Here is a 16,600-nt window from a genome sequence, read left to right as displayed (position 1 = left end):
CAAATTTAAGTTTGTCACCTGTGGGCTTTGAGTTCACATTCATGGTCAGCCTGCTGTGAGGAACTAAACAACTTGGGGCCAATATATAGGGGCCACCTTTAACCCAGGTATATAACATTGACGGAAGAGGATGAAATAGGTGCTAGTGGCCAAAACATTGTAAATGTCCATCTTGCCTTTGACTTCACTTTCTCTCCTAGAACCTTCCTGGGGTGCTGCTTTAGAATGGCCAGGAGAGGCAAGCAGTGGTCATTTGAGTGTGCCATGAGGTGTTTATGTGGACTGGAGGAGGCAGGGGATAAGCCGTTGAAGAGTGTGCTCTGCTCTGGGCTGCATGCAGTCTCATTCTGGCTATAGTGTGGGGGTGATAATTACTCCAAATGTTTGTTCGTATTTAGAGATTTGTTGTAATTCAGTTTAATCAAATGCTTTGCAAGGCCATTTGTCATGTTTTTAGTTCTGGGTTTAGTCTATATTAAATTTGGCAGCATGTTCCAATTCTTTATAGATAAATTGAAACTTGAAGTGATGTAGGGCATGATTTTACTTCATCTTTTCCTCTTGCAATACTCCCTGCCACCAAAATGTGTATACTTTTGTTATATGTAATTATGTTCATAAAGGAATATTTTAAACATATGGATGTGTAGAAAAGAGGAAGTAAATGATTTAGCACCATCTTCCAAATATAACCACCAATAACGTATCAGTGTGCAATAAATAGACTATAGCCTAGAATATTCCAACCTGAGTTAACCCAGAGTCATTTTATATTTCTGGAATTAAGCTATCTCACCATTAAAATGTCACAGTCATTGAGAAAGTATGTTTATCCTGTGAAGTCTGGTGCTATATAATATGGGATGTATGCAAGTAGTGGCAATAAATACGTGAAATAGATATATTTCTTAGCAAAGCTTTTACTTAATATGAATATATCTTGAAGTCAGTTAAAGAATTTATTAAATATTGGTCTTCAGTTTACATCATTTGAAAACACATGGATTTACTAGCAAACAGAAAAAAAAACTTATATTACTTGGGTTTATCTATAAATAGAAAAAATAGCATGTTATATGGTATTCCTAAATATTTGGCGATGGATGTATTTTACCTGTCAATTCTTATACTCCAAATCAAACTGGCCTTTCCTTTAAAATGGTAAAAAATTTCATACAGTGATTTTAAACCTGTGCATATTTTATATTCTGGGAAAGCCTTCTTGAGGGCTGTGTCCAGTCACAGCTCAAGATGTCTGATAACAGTGTCTGCAGGTGGATGGGGAGTACCCTAGATCAGCACTCTGGCAGTGAGGGGGAGTACCCCGTGTCAGTACTCTGGGACTGATGGGGAGCATGTACAACGTCACTTCTGACAGTCATCGGTGCATTCTGCTTGTCTTTGCTACTTTGGCTTTTCAGGTTCCCTTTTCAGTCTATATGCTTGGACTATCACTTGAAATTGATTTTTGTTTAATGAAATTTGAGATTTCCCTACATGAAGTAATCTCTGAGAGTCATTTTAGATCTGTTCCTTTTACATCTTGTTCATATTGTGTGGATCATCCACTGATTATTGGAGATTTGGTAGATGACACTACAACCGTATCTCACTTGAAAACAAATTGTTTCTCAATTGTTATAATGTTGTATTTAATATACATGTATATGTTGTTAGGATTTTGTTTGGTTCTCATTTTGTTTTAGTTTTGCAGCCTTCCATATCACCCTGTCATTGGTGCTTGTTTTGTTTAATTCATATTCTTACTAGTTAGAGAGAGGGTGTATGTGAACTCTTCGAGAAAGAGGGAGAGGCCTTCTGTAAGCTTAGTGAGGGCAGAGACCATGTCTTCTGTTCACCATGTTTCTAGTATCTGGCACAGTCCTTGGCATATAGTATTTGTTGGGTGAATGAAGCAAAATTGCCATGTGTTTGCACAGAGCTGATGTTCTACACATCAGGCTTTCAAGGTTATTTTTCGGAAACAAATGTTAGCCCAGCGCACTCATTCTAGCCAACTTCTGAGTTTTCTCCTCTTCCTTAACAAACGCGTGTTGACCGACTACTGCAGTGCAGAGGTTATAGTAGTTACCATAGTGGTAAAGGTGGAGGTGATTACTTGGGGCTCCAGGCTTAACCTCTACTCAAACTATTTCCCCATATGCTAGTGAGGCAGCATTTATACAAGTCAAGCTTACCAGTAGAAATAATGAGCTTTTTCATTGATTTGGAGTTTTGTTTTATACATTATTCATCCTTTTGTTATCAATATGTTTTTTGCATAAAATGTGATATTCACAGTTGTTGAGTAGTTGTGATAATATTCACAAATCAAAAAGGTTTTAGTTTTCAAAAATTATTTAAATTCTTTGGTATTTGGTATAAAAGACATTTCTTCTTCTCAACCCTTTTATCTCTCTTCTCTCAGTGTCTGTGAGAGCTCATTTTCCTTGAACTCTTCAAGTTCTTTTATTTCACTTTGACTTTTTTCACCAAATGAAACTTCAGAAAAGTAGAATTTTTACCAAGTAAAGTTTAAAGTTAGAATGTAGGCATAATATGGGCATGGTATGGATTATAAAGGTCTGACAGCACAGTAGTCACACATTTGTGACCGAAGTGGAAAGAAAATGCTATATATAAAAGGTTCAGTATGTTTGGAATATAATTGTCAGTAAAGAAGGTGAACAGATTTTACTAATAATATATATGAGCATGGTGAAATATTTTTTAAATCATAAAATGACTTCTATAAGCTTGTATGGGATTATATTGTCACATAAATAAAAATTCATGCATTCTTTGGAATAAAAAGCCCGCCAAAGAAAACAGTGAACTGAAGAATAAGTAAATCACCTTTTGCCTCATCTTGAGGCAACCCTAGATAATCAGATCCTCAGCCTTCAAATAACTTCTAATTGTCTAAACTGAAGCTTTTTTCTTGTCTGCCAAGGAAATGTGTTAGTGGCCACATGTGGTTGCTGAGAGGCTGTGCTTCCCAAAGCCGTCTGGATTCTTTGATAGTCATCCAGAGAGTGAACTGATATGCTCAGCTGGGGTGAATGGACAGCCAGAACACAGTCTTGCTTTTCTGTGTGGGGATATTAGTGCTAATAAAAGATTAATGCTATTTTCCTTATAGGGAATCAACAGATAATGTTTTGATAACCCTGTCTCACCAGTGAACCATATGGCCTTTATTTTCTAACAGATATGGTTGAAATGTTAGAGAATAATGTTAGAAAAGGATCCCTATGGTGTGCTGGCTCCTGTTCCTTGCCTCGGCATTAAAATGTAGGTGTTTTATAATACTGGAGAACTTCCCTCATTTGTTTTTAAGATCCTTTATGGATCCATAGTGAGAAGTCGGAAGATCAAGGGGATAATAGGATTGATTCTCATCCTGTGCTGGGTTTTCTCATATTTATGGCATTCATTTATAAAATCTTTGGTCCAAGACCTATAAAACAATGTTACTTTCAAACAGCGTCTTCCTGTATATTTAGTTCCTGGGGGAAGGTTATAAAGAGGGTTCTCTGTAGTCTGCAAATTCGTTTTTTACGTGATCATTTAAAGTTGTTACTTTTCTTGAAAGGTGAATTCTGATTCCTTCTATATATATATACTATAGAAATTTGGTGGTTAAATGCCTGCTTGCCTACTGTGGCTAAGAGGTGAAAGGCTAAAAAGAATATTTTAAGTTTCTTAGTGTTGTTTGAAAAAAATAATTTCTTTCATGGTGGCTGAATGCCAAGCCTGGAAAAGTGTTATGGAAATGTCTGTGGTCAGGACTGCCTTTGACGAGAGAAAGGTTAAATATGGTAGTTTTGATAGGATTTGACAGCCATTTTTGATCTATATATATATGTTTCATCATGGTTCCTTTCTTAACAGTGGAATAACTAAGCTATTAAATATTTTACTCAATTGAGAAGGAAAATGATTACCATAAAACTACTTTATTTAAATGACACTGTGACATAAAATGTTCCAACAGTTTAAAATATTCATCTACAAAACATATTGCCAAGGGAAATGAACAGTCCTCCCCTACCCCCCAGTCTTTCTTGAATTAAGTTGATTCAGTAACCCTTTTCCAATCTACATGGAAACTCTTGCTTGCAGATTTAAATTCTAAAACACAGGGTAGAGATATATGTTAATGTTTAATATGAAAAACAAAGGTTTGTTGACTACGACCAAGTTAAAGTTATTTTAAGAGTACATTCATAGTACTCTGTGTAGAGGATATCTATCTGCACACACATATATAAGTGTGTGTATATGTATATACACATGTATATATATGCATGCACATATACACACACATGTATATATACACACACAATCCCACATACACAATAACCATTAAGTATATTATCTTTTTTTTTTTTTTTTTTTGCTTTTGTAAGAGGAAGTTTTATTGTTAATTATTTACCTTAATAGTTTCAGGAAGAGGAACAGATTAGCTGAGTCCAACATGATTGGCAGTTGGCAAAATCTAGTGAAGCAAGCGTTCTGGTTGCTAAGGATTTAATTTAGGTGCTTTTAATACTTAGCCATCTTTAACACTTCAAACATAATCCAGAAGAAATTCATTATCTCCCTCCCTTTCATTACAATACCCAGCCTACCTCACTTTAATATGGAAATATCTTCATTAAATATGATCTTCAGAGGAACAAGTTCCGTGGAGAGTATAGCCATGAGGACTGTGCACAGAAAGGAAAACTCATAACAAAACTCTGTATGTTAATTTACTAACCTAAGGAAACAAGACCTTCCAATATATTAAAAAATAAATCCAGTTACAAATGCATTACTAGGTCTATGTGAAGAGGTCTGGTAACTGAAAATGGCTGGCTATTTACAAGACGTGCAAATAGAACAGTGCACCTAGCCCAGCAATGGCCCTCAGAAGTCAAAAATGTTCTCTCCACTGTAGGCCACATACCGGAATCCATCTTCATCTTTTCCTTCTCCCATAGTTAGGCTGGACTGTGGGACTGTTTTACCCACAAACAGGAAGATTGCCTAGCTGGATCCTCTTCCTCATCATCCACAGTGATGTCAGATGGAACCAGATACTTCCGTTTGTCATTGTCAACAATCTGAGAGCCTGAGACTTTTTTCACAATCACCAGAACCCAGTCAGGATATTTCGCTCAAATCTTCACAGATTCCATGCACCTGTGTTCCCGCAAGTGGTCCTCCTTGAACATTCACTTCCTGACGGTGGCAGGGAAGGGATGCAGCCAGCTCTTGGAACCATGGAGCTCAGTGCACCAACCACAACAACAACAACCTTGATTATCGTTTTGATGTGCTTTTGGGTGGTTTCCAATTTTTTTACTAATGTGAATAAAACTGCTGTGAACATTCTTATGTAATTCTTTATGTGGACAGTAAATATTTTAAGTGTTATACATATGTAGGATGATTTAAGAATTATATTGCTAAAGGTTTTTTTTCCCATTTTTTCACTATTATAAAATTTTGGGATACTCGAATATCAAGAATAGAATCCTAATATTAGTAGACATGTGGAAGAATGGTATTACATGTATTTACCTCTTCAACTTCTAAAGATATAAAATTTGCACCATCAGGGGCGCCTGGGTAGCGCAGTCATTAAGTGTCTGCCTTCGGCTCAGGGCTTGATTCCGGAGTTCCGGGATCGAGTCCCACATTGGGCTCCTCTGCTGAGAGCCTGCTTCTTTCTCTCCCACTCCGCTGCTGTGTTCCCTCTCACGCTGGCTGTCTCTCTGTCAAATAAATAAATAAAATCTTAAAAAAAAAAATTTGCACCATCACTATTTCATATAGTACATAATTTAAGTCATTTCTGGCTCACTTAGAATATCAGAAATGATTAAGCTTGGTGTATCAGAATGAGGCCCCCATATTATATTAATTTGATCTGTATTTCTGCCTAAGTTAAAAATAAGCAGGGTTTTAATACCAAATTTCCTTACATTGAAATTTATGAATAAGAAAGCATTTCTAGATCTTTGCTAAAATAAGACAGTATTATTTAATACGGAAACAATAACTGAGAATTATTCCTAAATCTAATTTGGAAAGTTGTATTCATGATTTTAGGGGACTATGAACATAAAATGTGTGAGTGGAAAATTAAGATTTCATATGGCTTTTTGCAGCTGGTTGATTAAGTTCTATACAGTTCATTGTCTTAAAGATGAAATTTGCACAAGGTTTTGGAAGGCAGGAGTTGTATATTAAAAGTTCTTGTTTCTAAGTTAGTACAAGATGGTTTTAACAATCTATCATCTTTCATTTACCAAAGGAAATATGTAAAAAGAAAAGGAAAATGTTCAGTGGGAACAAAACATTGAGATGATGAAAAGGTACAAGGAAAGAAAAAAGGCTTTAGAAAGACTACTAAAATGAAACTAGGTTTTTTCCTCAACAATCTGTCTGAATTCATTTTGCTTTCATTATATATCTAGCCTGGAGGCAAAGTATGTTGAGTATTACAACAAAGAGGGTGTTATAAGGAGGACTTTTTAAAAAAATAATAAAGTATAACATATGTGTAAACCATGCAACTTTGTAACAGGAAACTTTATAATAAGGGAGGACTGTGCTTAGCTTTTCCACAATTTTGGAAGAATGAGTTTTATTAGGTGTTAGACAAAGAAATTATCAACTGACTTTTATGCTGTAAGGTTGAAAGATTTGTTATGACCATTTCTAGACTTTAGCAGTGGTTTTAATGTGGGCCCTGATATATTAGAAACAGTGCCTAGCACTATTAATATGTCTACTGTTGCTAGTTCTCTTAAGGAATATGATGTTTAACTTTTGCCTTTCAATGAAAGATTATTCAAAATCCTGTTATTCTGTGGTTTCCTCAGCAGTATTAGGCTGTTCTTGAATTGATCAACACATAATATAATTTGGGAACCCAATCAATGGTTCTTTTATTTTTGAAAGATGGTGACAAATTCTTTTGAAACTTGGGAAATTGGCTCCATCAGTCATCCCTTACTCTTTCTTTGCTTCTCCTGCCTAACTTCCTAAAAACCATATTGTTTTGATGTCAGTGTGTAGAATAGATTATCTGTTGGGGAATCAGTGTGTATTAATTATATTGGAATAAATGTAAGCTTGACAAATGATATGGGTAAGTAGGCGTTGTGCCTAATAGGTTATTCAGTTAATGAAGACACTAAAATTAGGGACCTCTAACATGCCAGAACATATTTCTTGTAAATTTTCCCCAGTTTTGAGATTAACTGGCAATAGCTATATTTTTCTGGCTTTTTAAAGTCTAATATGTTATGGTAGAGTTTTAGGATTTATATAGTGCTTATTATAGAATAGTTGAGCTCTCTGTATTTATCACACTGCTATTGAAGTGAGCTAGAAGTATAGAAATCAGTCTTCTACCTTTTGGTTTTTCCATAATCTATCTTATAGAATATTATATCATACTCATTTTCCTGTCTTCTCTCTCCCATTTAAAAATGATTACACATCATGCACATTTATGTACTGTTTTCATTGAAGGTGGGGGAATTTAATGACACCACATAATATCCAGCCCACTGTAGGGATGTTAGAAAATCAGGGATGAAGTTTCTAGGCTTAGAGAGATGTTAGAAGTATGTTAGCAAGATAGATTATTACATATTTAAAAATAGACCGCTTTAAACCTTGCAAGATCACAGAAGCATTCAAAATAACTTTTAACCATGCGCAGTTCGTTTGATAAAAATAAAAAGCCAAATAGTACAGACAAACCTATGAAGACATTTCCCCCCACCCCCTGCCTTTCCCCCCCCTTTCATGGTTAACTCCTTATCTCTAAATAATGTAATTACACCACTATTTTTGAATTCATCATATTTAATTTTTTTCTGTTGGTGTACCACAGTGACAGAGTGTTTTGATCAATGACATGTTCTTTCTCTTATTTCCAGTTATATCACTATCTCATTTCCATTGCTGCTCATTTCTGCATCTGCAAAAAGGATACTCGAACTTCTCTTTCTTGTTTCATCAGCTTTCAACCCCTTGATTCCACATTTTGTAAAATGAGCACATTCATCATTTTATCTTTACCATTATTACTCTCTACCATAACTTTCTCAACTTCTGTCAACTCCACCTTTATTCTTGCTTTATCAGGGTTAATAATATTTACATACTGGTCTGTAATTGTAGCTAAATCTTCCGTGACTTCTCTATAGACGATTCTAAAAGTTAATAATACTTTGTTTGAGATATGTAAATATTGTTCAATGTAGTATATACCACGATCATATTTTCTTCTTTATGGTTACAATGTTCTGTGCTACCCAAACGAAAATGTTTCTAGTGGATCCTTTTTTCAAAAAATCCTACATTTCTTAAAAAAAAAAATCATATATTTCTTTACATAGACTTACAGTTTCTCAAGTTTTCTAGGCTTTCAGTCATGCTGTTGTATCTGTCAGTTCCCTTTGGTTCCTATTCCTATTATCTGTCAGTATGGGATTTTTTTTCTCCCCGATTTTTTACTTTTTGAATTATCACATTTTGTTCTGGAGTAATTTTTATTTCGTTCTTTTGTTTTTCTTGGGCTTTTCTTATTTCTGGCCTTCCTTAAGTGTCTGGTTGTCAGTTTTTTTTGTTTTGTTTTGTTTTGTTTTTGTTGTTGTTGTTGTTATTTTTTTTTTAGGATGAATCAATAGAAAGATTAAGTACTGTGAAAGTGGGTTGGATTTTGACCAGCCAGCCCAGCTTAAAGCGAGTGGTTGGGGAGCTAGTTTAAATTAGGGACCTCCAAATGTCAGAATGGAGAGAGGAGGCCTATACATTCACAGGAACTAGCACCAGTGTTAATCACTATAGTTCTTCCCAGACAGGCCAATATTTCTCTAAAGAGAAAAACCCTTCTCTCTCTCTCTCTCTCTCTCTCTCTCTTTTGTTTTGAGGATGAAGAGCAGTAAATACCTGCTTGTTGAATATATGTGACAAGTAGGAAGAGGGAAGGAAAGAGGACAGTCGGCAAGCTGGCTGTCCTTGGCTATTTATATATCTAATCTTTCTTTCAAAACATTTTTACTGAGATATAAGTCACATTATACAATTCACCTATTTAAAGCACACAATTTAGTGATTTTTATTATACTCACAAAGTTGTGCAGCCATGACCACATCAATTTTAGAACATTTTTACCACTCTGAAATAAATCTCTTACCATTAAAATGGTTCTGAGACTCAGTTTTCAATGTGTAGAGCAAGGATGGGGTTGGGGTTCCCATTCAGCTCCAAATAATTCTCCAGATAATTCTCCAGACACCAGCTTGGTGTCCTATAAGCCAGTTCTGACACTATCCATCTGGAGATAGCATCAGATCCCACAGGTTAAGGGGACAGTTCTACAAGATTGCTCCCCACCCCCACTGCACCCAACCATTTCCCCATTTCAGATGCCAGTTGTAAGCCCATGTTGTTAACCTGTGCTTCTGACCCACCAGCTACAGATTGGAAGTTCCCATGACCCTCTCCTTAGGCTTCAGATACCAGTCCCAAGCCTAGGTTGTTATGTGTACTTCTGATGGACCAGCTATAAATCAGAGGTTCCCGTGACCTCCTACTTACGTTCAATTAATTTGTTACAGCTGTTCACAGAACTCAGACAACTTACTAGATTACTGGTTTGTTTATTTGTTTTTGTTTTTTAATAAGGGATATAACTCCAGAACAGCCAGATGGAAGAGCTGCATAAGGCAAGGTATGGGGAAAGAGGCTGGAACTTCCATGTCCTGTTTAGGTGTGCTGCTCTCCCCAAATTTTCATGTGTTCACCAACTCAGAAGCTTTCTAAGTCCTGTCCTTTTGGGTTTCTATGGAGGCTTCATTACTTAGGCATGAGTGATTAAATCACTGGCGGTTGGCTATCTGTTTCAACCCTCTAATCATATGATTCGTTCTCCTGGCAACAACCCCCATCCTTAGGTGAGGGCCAAAAGTCACCTCATTAACATAACAAAAGACACATTTATTGCTCCCAACACTTAGGAAATTGTGAAAACCCTTGGACATTTCACATAAATGGAATCATACAATACAAAGGCTTTTATGATGGCTTTCTTTCACTTAGTGTAATGTTTTCTTCCTTTTTTTTTTTTTAAGGGTTTTATTTATTTGAGAGAGAGCAAGCGAGAGTACAAGCAAGGGGGAGCAGCAGAAGGAGAGGGAGAAGCAGACTCCCCACTGAGCAAGGAGCCCAAGATTGTGGGGCTCAATCCCAGGACCCTGAGATCATGACCCGAGGCAAAGGCAAACACTTAACCAACTGGGCCACCAAAGTGCTCTTTAGTATAACGTTTTCAAGGTTTATCTGTACTGTAGCATGTGTCAGTATTTCATTCCTTTTTAGTGTAGAATAGTATTCTGTTGTATGAATATACCACATTATATTTATCTATTCATCAATTGATGGACATTTAGACACTTGATCCTAGCCAAAAGGCCGAGAAGCCATATTTGATGGACATTTAGATTTTCTACTTTATGGCTATTGTGAATTATGCTGTTGTGAACATTCATATACAAGTTTTCATTTCTCTTGGGTATGTATCTAGGAGTAGAATAGCTGGGTCTTACTGTAACTCTAATGCTTAAACTTTTGAGGAATCACCAAACATTTTTCCAAAGTTGCTGAACTTACTTTCATTCCTACCATTGATGCATTAGGGTTCCACCCAAGGATGAGGTTCTCCACATTCTTGTCAACACTTGTTATTATCCCTCTTTTTGATTACAGCAACCTTAGTGGGTGTGTGGTGGTTATCTCATTGTGGTTTTGATTTGCATTTCTCTGGATTGTGTCCCTGGGCCCAGGGCCCAAGTCTTGTGAATTGTTGGGCTTCTCTTGAGAACAGTTAGGGGATGAACTAGCTGTTTTCCTGGAGAACCAAATATCTGTAGCTGTAGGTCTTTTCTCCTGAGGTGGTCTTCTTTCTCTATAGGTTTCTTTAACTTCTTTCTGGGGATCGTGAGCCTAGTCCCAATTAGAGGATTGACTATCCAGGATATAGACTTTTTCTTCAACCATGTATTTTCAGGTACTTGCTCCATTCCCATGCTGTTTTTTTTTTTTTTTTTTAAGATGTTATTTTTTTATTTGACAGAGACTGAGAGAGAGGGAACACAGTAAGGGGAGTTTGAGAGGGAGAACCAAGCTTCCCGCTGAGCAGGGAGCCTGATGCGGGGCTCGATCCCAGGATCCTGGGATCATGACCTGAGCCGAAGGCAGACGCTTAACAGCTGAGCCACCCAGACGCCCCTCCCATGTTGTTGTTGTTTTTTTTTAATAATAATTTTTTTATTGTGTTATGTTAGTCACCATACAGTACATCCTTAGTTTTTGATGTAGTGTCCCATGCTGTTCTATATCTGTGTCCCTCTAATCTGGAGTCCCTTGTCTCGTTCAGCTTCTCCAGAGATTATGCTTTCTGTCTTCTGTGAAGGTTTGTGTATCCGTTACTTACATACCTGTTTAAATAACTCTCTTGTCTTCAGATCCATTCTTTTTTTTTTTTTAAAGATTTTATTTATTTATTTGACAGAGAGGCAGCCAGCGAGAGAGGGAACACAAGCAGGGTGAGTGGGAGAGGAAGAAGCATGCTCCCAGTGGAGGAGCCCGATTCGGGGCTCGATCCCAGAACACTGGGATCACTCCCTGAGCTGAAGGCAGACGCTTAACGACTGAGCACCCAGGTGCCCCTTCAGATCCATTCTTAACCCACTTGCTCTGATACGTGGTGCTTTTACTTCCTGAGCCTTTTTAGAATTTTATGGGGTGAGTAAATATATTCTTCAGGCATTTAGATTTGGCCTTGCTGTGCCCTTTTGTATTGTTTACCTTTTCTCTGTTCACTTCCCATCTTCATAGATTGTGGTTAGGCTTACTACAGTTCTTTTGATTTCTTTGAAGGAGTTTATGTTTCTTTATTTTACTCCTTTTTGTTTCGGGTGGTTTTTTCAGAGAAGAGGACATAATAGTCTTTAATTAACAATCTTGAAATAGGAAGTCATACTAACTCTTTTGATATAATGCCTCAGAGTCACTAGTCAGGTAAAGAAAATGTGAGTGGCTGTCTCCACAGGCTCTTAATTTCTGCCCTGAGTGAAATAATAATAAAGGGGGTCAGAATGCGTGCCAGGTCATGATTACAGAAGCTTGGCTGTAAGCCATGGGCAAAAGCTTGGTTGTCTGCCCCCACAGTTGAGTGAATGGTTTCACCTCTGGGACCCAGTGAATGTTCAGACGGTTGAGTAATCCCACCTCAGGCACAGGGTTGGCAGCAGGGCAAGTAATATCTGAGTACTTGGCATGATAATTAATGGGGAACATAAGGAGAGTGTAAACATTTGACAGGACTTTGTCTCTTAGTTTCTTACAGTTTCATTTTCATTGCTATCAATAGGACTGGTTTTGCTCAGAGAATGGGGGTATTCTTAATTTTAGCAGATACAAGGATTACTATCATTCTCACATGGTTTCTCTAGGGAAAGGAGGTGAACACTCTTGTTAGTCCGTGATCTAGTATAAGAGCATTTTTAAAACCAGTTTATTTTTATTAATTTTTAAAATTTTTTACTTAAAAATTGAAGTATAGTTGATATACAATGTTACATAGTTTCATATGTACAACATAGTGATTCAACAACTGTATAAAATGCTATGCTCACAAGTGTAGCTCCCGTCTGTCACCATACTTTGCAATCACAGTACCTTTAACTGTATTTTCTATGCTATACCTTTCATCTCCATGACCTACTCATTTCATAACTGGAATGAGCCCATCACTAAGGTCAGAGGATGATAGGTAAGGTCTTGGTTAAGTTTTTAGCTCTTTGGTAAGTTGTGGGGATTGAGTTAGTCCTATTTGGATCACATAGAATTTGGGAACAGATGCTGGCTGACAAAAATCACATTTGCTGTGCAGAGAAAAGACAAAACTCTAGTGGTTCTCAAACATCAGTGTCCTCCAGAATCACCTGGAAGGTTTAACGAAACACAGGCCTGCTAGGCCTCACTCTCAGAGTTTCTGACTCAGTAGGGGTCAGAAAAATGCTGGGGTGGGGCCAAAGAATTTGCATTTCTAACACGTTTCTACATGATGCTGATATTGCTGGTGTGGGGAACTATACTTTGAGAATCACTGCTTTTGAATAATGGTTCTTAAATTTTAGTGTGCAAAGAATTTTCTGGGAAGATTTACTTAAAGTGTTGTGTCTAGGGCCTCACTTCTGGAAATTCTGGTTTTAGAGAGTTTGGGGTGAGGGGGCGCCTGGGTGGCTCAGTTTTTAAGCGTCTGCCTTCGGCTTAGGGCGTGATCCCAGAGTCCTGGGATCGAACCCCACATTGGGCTCCCTGCTCTGCTGGGAAGCCTGCTTCTTCCTCTCCCACTCCCCCTGCCTGTGTTCCCTCTCTCGCTGGCTGTCTCTCTCTCTATCAAATAAATAAATAAAATCTTAAAAAAAAAAAAAAAAGAAAGTTTGGGGTGAAGCCTAGGAATCTGAATTTTAAAGTATCCCAGCTAATTCTGTTTTTTTTTTTTTTTTTAAATTCTACCGTATGGATATATACCACATTTTATCGATCCATTCATCATTTGATGGACAACCCCAGATAATTCTTACACAGGATCCATAGAAGATCAACCCACCATACTATGAGAAATGCTGCTCTGTAGGTTTCATGTAACAAAGATTATAAGTTAATGATCCTGAGGCACCTGCCTGGCTCAGTCAGTAGAGTGTGCGACTCTTAATCTCCGGGTTGTGAGTTTGAGCCCCCTGTTGGGTGCAGAGATTACTTAAAAAAATTGAAAAAATAAATCATCCTTATTTCTTTATTTTTACTAAACTGGAACACTACTTTTCTAATTTCCACATATACTTTTGTATCAGTCAGTATCCCAGCAGGAAATAGAGCTTCTCTCAGATTATTTAAATGAAAAGATTTTAGTGAAGGGATCATTGACAGGTGTAGGCAGAGTTAAGGGGGCAAATAATGAAGCATCCAAGTATTATCAGAAATGGATCAGCTTTTACCCCTTCTAGGGTTAAAGGGACAGGAGTAAGTAATGGTATTATTTTGAGGGTTTATTAAGAGCAGGAGCCATGGAGAAGGGCCTTTCCTCTTACTCTTCATTCAGGCAGGGGAGACACAAAGTCTCATCAGTCACCTTTTGTTGCAGGATGATATTTTTGTTATTATCCCATCTGAAACCAGAATTACAATGTAGTCATCACTAGTGCTTATCATATAACCTAGTGGGAAAGGGGGTAGGATGGTAGAGAAACTATTAATGTAGAATAGGCTTAGCTGTAACATTCTCCACTTTCATAGCTGGTCAACAGACTGAAGTTGATAACCATAACTTCCTTTCTCCACTACCTATTTTATATTCTTCTTATATTTTTTCAGCACATTGGCTCATCAGGCTTCTTTGCCTTCATACCCCAAAGATCCTGAGTCCTTAAGTGTCCTATATTTATTGGGTTAACATAGTTTTTCATTAAGTTTATTATTGGACATAGGAATAATACTAAGAGGTTGGCCAATGAATCCCTTGGAATTTAGACGTAGTTTATCTGTTCCTGTTGTACAACAGCCACCCAATGTCCTCTTAGTAATAGGGAGAAATCACTCTGTCGGCACATTAACCATTTAAAAAAAAATTTTTTTTTTTTTTTGCCTGTGGTGGAGTACCAACTGGGGCAGTCTCAGCTTCAAATTTAAGAGAACTGTGACTGTGTTCCTTGCTGGAAGCTTTCTTTTCCTGGGAGCTAGGATCTCTAATGTCTTCACAGAGTATGTCCATTATGAGAAATCCTTCCACACAGATCCTTTCTGGACCTCCTTTTTACCAATAGTTCGGTCTTTTTATTTCCACTTCCTTGATCCCAACCCATTAGCCATTACCCATGTATCAGTGTAAGTCTGAATCTTAGGCTATCTCACATTCCCAGTAAAGTGACAATGAGATGTATCGCTCAAAGTTAAACTCATTGGGAAGGTTTTCCTCTGTTATTGTTTTTCAAGGAGACTTTGGAGTGGGAAATTGATGTTACAGTTTACCCCTGCTGCCAGCATATCATGTAGACGCATCTGTAAACCAAGGCTGTGGAATTTTTCTTCTGTTCATTGGTCATAGGGAACTCCACATGAGGTCATGGAAGAGGCAGTGAGGTAGCTGGAGTAGGTACTATGGGATTTGAGCCACTTACTCAGTTTATGCCTTCTTTTCTTATTTATATATTTCATTTCTCTTTAATGATAAAATGCTGTTTCACATACTCAATTTCATGACTCAGTAGATTGGGTAACCCATTTCATGATGGGCAGCTCTGGTCATCTAGTCCCTTGGTGTCCTGTAACTAGGTACTCTATTGTATCATGGCCCTGCAGAACTAGGGGCTGTTTCTCAAATGGAGAATAATTATTGACAGATAACCTGAGGGTCTGTGCAATGACTCTTCTTTTGGGGGTTTTCAGAGGCAGTGTAGAGTAGACCTATCTGGAATAGGTAATTCAAGTATTGCTGGGTCTTTTGCGCCATAGAAGATCAGCTTACGTTGTAGCCTTTATCAGCCTCAGGGCCCTCTCTTGCTCTGGGCTCTACTTAAAAGTAGCCACTCTACCTGAATGTATTGCATATAGCTTCCAAAATTCAAGGACAGTCTCCAAGATTTATGCTTTTTTCTTTTTGGAAGGCAATGCAGGTGAAGCAACATCTTTTTTTAGAGGGCATATTCTAATGCATCCCAGATTTTCCTGGAAACTTCACAGTGTGGTGGGCTCTTGAATTTTTATGAGGTACTTGCCACTTCCTTCTTACCAGATTTACTTATAATGTCATCGATATTAGACTAGCACTAAAAGAAGATATCGTTTTTTAAAAATTTTGCACGACAAAGAATTTTTACTTGTAAATGTTTATCAGTACACCAAAAAATAATGTGTAACTAGTTTTTGAATTCCATCATTTGGTAATTTTGATTAAGATAAACTAAAAGCAGCCCAAACAATTATACTAGTATTCTTTGTACTAACCTTATCCAGAAAGGACTGTTTTAAGGCTGGCTGCTGCTTCACATAGGTTACAGATTATCATTACTTGTTCATAATGAAGTACCTGACCTTCAGGAAAGCAGGGGGAAAAAATAATCCCTTTCTTAATTTTTTTAAACTTATCTAAGAAAGAAAATGCCAGTATTGATATATATGTTGCTTGAGCTAAAAAGCATGGGAAAACACACAATGTATACCCATTACATTTCTTTTTTTAAAGGTTATTATTTATTTTTTTTATTAAGTAATCTTTATGCCCAATGGGGTTCGAACTCATGATCCCAAGATTAAGAGTCACATGTTCCACCTATTGAGCCAGCCAGGTGCCCCACCCATTAAATTTCTAAGCATATGAGTTAAAAAGATAAAGTGTTTGGGTAAGCTGAGTTTGTACCAAGAAGCTAGATTTGCTATTCTCCCAAAAGTAAAGGGACCTACTGTATAATGTACGGCAATAATTTCATGGCTTTTTGCAAGAATGTAACTTGAGCTTTGCTG

At 37.2% G+C, this 16,600-nt stretch overlaps 1 protein-coding gene and 1 pseudogene across 3 annotated transcripts in view; one reads left to right on the top strand and one right to left on the bottom strand.

Moving 5' to 3' along the window:
- Nucleotides 1-16,600, top strand: part of BBS9 (Bardet-Biedl syndrome 9) — a 415,930-nt gene that overhangs the window by 38,146 nt on the left and 361,184 nt on the right. The window lies entirely within an intron of this gene.
- LOC103658962 lies at nt 4,405-5,694 on the bottom strand (annotated as a pseudogene).

This window comes from Ursus maritimus, unplaced genomic scaffold, assembly GCF_017311325.1.
Source record: "Ursus maritimus isolate PB19 unplaced genomic scaffold, ASM1731132v1 scaffold_3, whole genome shotgun sequence".
Classification (NCBI taxonomy): Eukaryota; Metazoa; Chordata; class Mammalia; order Carnivora; family Ursidae; genus Ursus; species Ursus maritimus.
The sequence above is the reverse complement of the archived record's forward strand: the minus strand, read 5'-3'. Positions and strand labels throughout refer to the sequence as shown.